This window comes from Salvia hispanica, chromosome 6 (genome assembly GCF_023119035.1).
Source record: "Salvia hispanica cultivar TCC Black 2014 chromosome 6, UniMelb_Shisp_WGS_1.0, whole genome shotgun sequence".
In the NCBI taxonomy this organism is placed as follows: Eukaryota; Viridiplantae; Streptophyta; class Magnoliopsida; order Lamiales; family Lamiaceae; genus Salvia; species Salvia hispanica.
This window is the reverse complement of record NC_062970.1, coordinates 33,524,152-33,526,662: the sequence shown is the minus strand read 5'-3', so window position 1 is coordinate 33,526,662 and position 2,511 is coordinate 33,524,152.

Genomic DNA, 2,511 nt, shown 5'->3' with positions numbered 1-2,511 from the left:
TAAGTAGTCCAAAAACTCGGCACTTAGGTATTCGCCTCCGCGATCAGATCGCAGGCATTTGATAGTCTTACCATGACGCGTCTCTACTTTAGCCTTAAACTCCTTGAACTTGTCAAAAGTTTCAGACTTGTAGCGCATCAAATAGACATATCCAACTTTCGAGAAGTCATCTATAAAGGTGACGAAGTATCGATAGCCACCCCTTGCCTCGGTTGACATTGGTCCACACACATCAGTATGAATGAGCTCAAGTACTTCCTTGGCCCTATTTCCCTTTGACCTAAAAGGTCTCTTAGTCATCTTGCCTTCGAGACAGGATTCACACTTCGAAAATGGTTCCTTCTCAAGACCTTTGATGAGATCTTGATCAACCATCGCATGAATCCTTCTTTCGTTGGCATGACCAAGTCTAAGGTGCCATAAGTACGTGTCATTCATTGAACTTGAAGGTTCTTTTCTTTTCTTAGAAATTTTCGATGTATTATTGAGTTCTGATTTACGTTGATTAAATTGTGTAGAAGTGATTGTGTACAGATTGCTTTCCATGATACCACGACAGATATAAGAACCATCTTTCTTAATAACGCAATTGTCATTAAAAGAAATCGAATATCCATCAAAAGACAATTTAGAAACTGAAATTAAATTTCTTCTAAAAGAAGGTATCAACAAAACATTCTTCAAAATCAAAAATCTATCACTAGAAAAACGTAAATAAACGTCTCCCACTGCAACGGCCGCCACTTTCGTAGCGTCGCCCAGCTGGACTTCGATCTCACGATCATGTAGCCGTCTTGTCACCTGCATTAAGTCAGGATCAAAACATATATGATCAGTTGCTCCAGTATCAATAACCCAAGTATGAGTAGATGTCGAAGCCAAACATGACTCGACTACTAGAGCATGGTGCATACCTGTAGCCTTGCCCTTTTTAGGACAGTCTGGCTTCCAATGACCTTTCTCTCCACATTTGAAGCACTTTCCAGTTTGCTTCTTGTCACCCCGCTGTTTCTTCTTTCCCTTAGCATTCTTAGCTGCCACTGGGTTCGGTGCCTTTTTCTTTCCGACGACCGAGATCTTCCAACGATCCGTGAGTTCCTAGACCTTGTGATCTAGTGGATTCACTTGGACCTAGGAGACTTGTTATTCCTTTCTATGCACACAGTACTTAGCACAAACAGAAAAGGGCGAGCTTCAAATGGCGCCATTTCCGGGGATGGATGGCGTTAATTGTTTATGCGTTTGAGGAATTGGTGCAAATAGTTTAATTTCTGTTATTTTGTTTTCTTGACAGTTTATGAACACGGGCTTCCATTCTGGAAGTTGGGCTAGTTCATCTGGGTCAGGAAACACCCGATACAAGTGGCAAGTCAAGGAGTCTACGTCCACCGTCACTACCAGATCAGGGTTAAGGACAGTAGACCCGTTTCCGTTCGAATCAGAAAGTGAGAAGGAGTGGAACTCGTCAGGAGAAAAGGACCCGAAGTCGTCCACAGAAACAGAGCATTCCGAGACTGAGGAAGAGGAAGACGTGAATATGGCACATTTAGTGGATCCCGATCCGGAGATAGGATCACTTACCGCGCATCTAGACGGTGAGCCCGCCCATGCCATAGTCTCAAACCCGCGCCGGAGGTCTATCGATATCAAGACAAATGTGCTCGGAGTTTTGCCCACATTCTCTGGACGAAGGAACGAGTGTCCTTACGAATTCCTAAACGAGTTTAGTAAGCTTTGCAGCATTCAAAAGAGGCCCAACGAGGCGACTGAGGAGGACTACCGCTTGCGTGCAGTCCTGTTTGCCCTCAAGGGGGAGGCTAATACTTGGCTGTTGAGGCTCCCACCAGACTCGATCAATACATGGAAAGACTTCAAGCTGGAGTTCTTGGATTATTTTTTCCCGTCCAACAAGACAAATGCCTTGAAGAAGGAGATCCAGGAGTGCAAACAAGAATATGATGAGTCTCTGAGCTCTTATTGGTCCCGGTTCAAGGGACTGTTGGATGCTTGTCCGAACCACAGGATGATCGAGGCAGAGACTTACTATCTGTTTTACGAAGGTGCAAACCCTGAATCGAAGGACTTGATGAATTCCTCGAGCGGGGGAAATTTTACCAAGAATAAAGCAAGTGAAGCCAGAGAAACTTTGGGGAGATTGATCGAGGCGAAGAAGGCCTATGATAACCCGCGGAGCATTTTGAGAAGGGGATCAGCCAATGCAGTAACAGAGCAAGATGACAAGAAGGTGGAAGACATGATAGACAAATTGGAGAAAGCACTGCTGAATGCAATTGAGAAGTACAACCCTCATGCTCCATCAGAAAATGAGAAACCCCCTGGTCCGGAGGAAAGGCAACTTCATCCTTATTATGGTCAATCTTGTGAAGGGGAATGCCAAACCCAGGCAAATTCAATGGGAAGCTGGAATCCGGATGGAAGTTGGAACCAAGGGAGACAAAGGGAGGCCCCATGGAGAACTCACCCCAATTTTAGATGGACTGACAATGATCA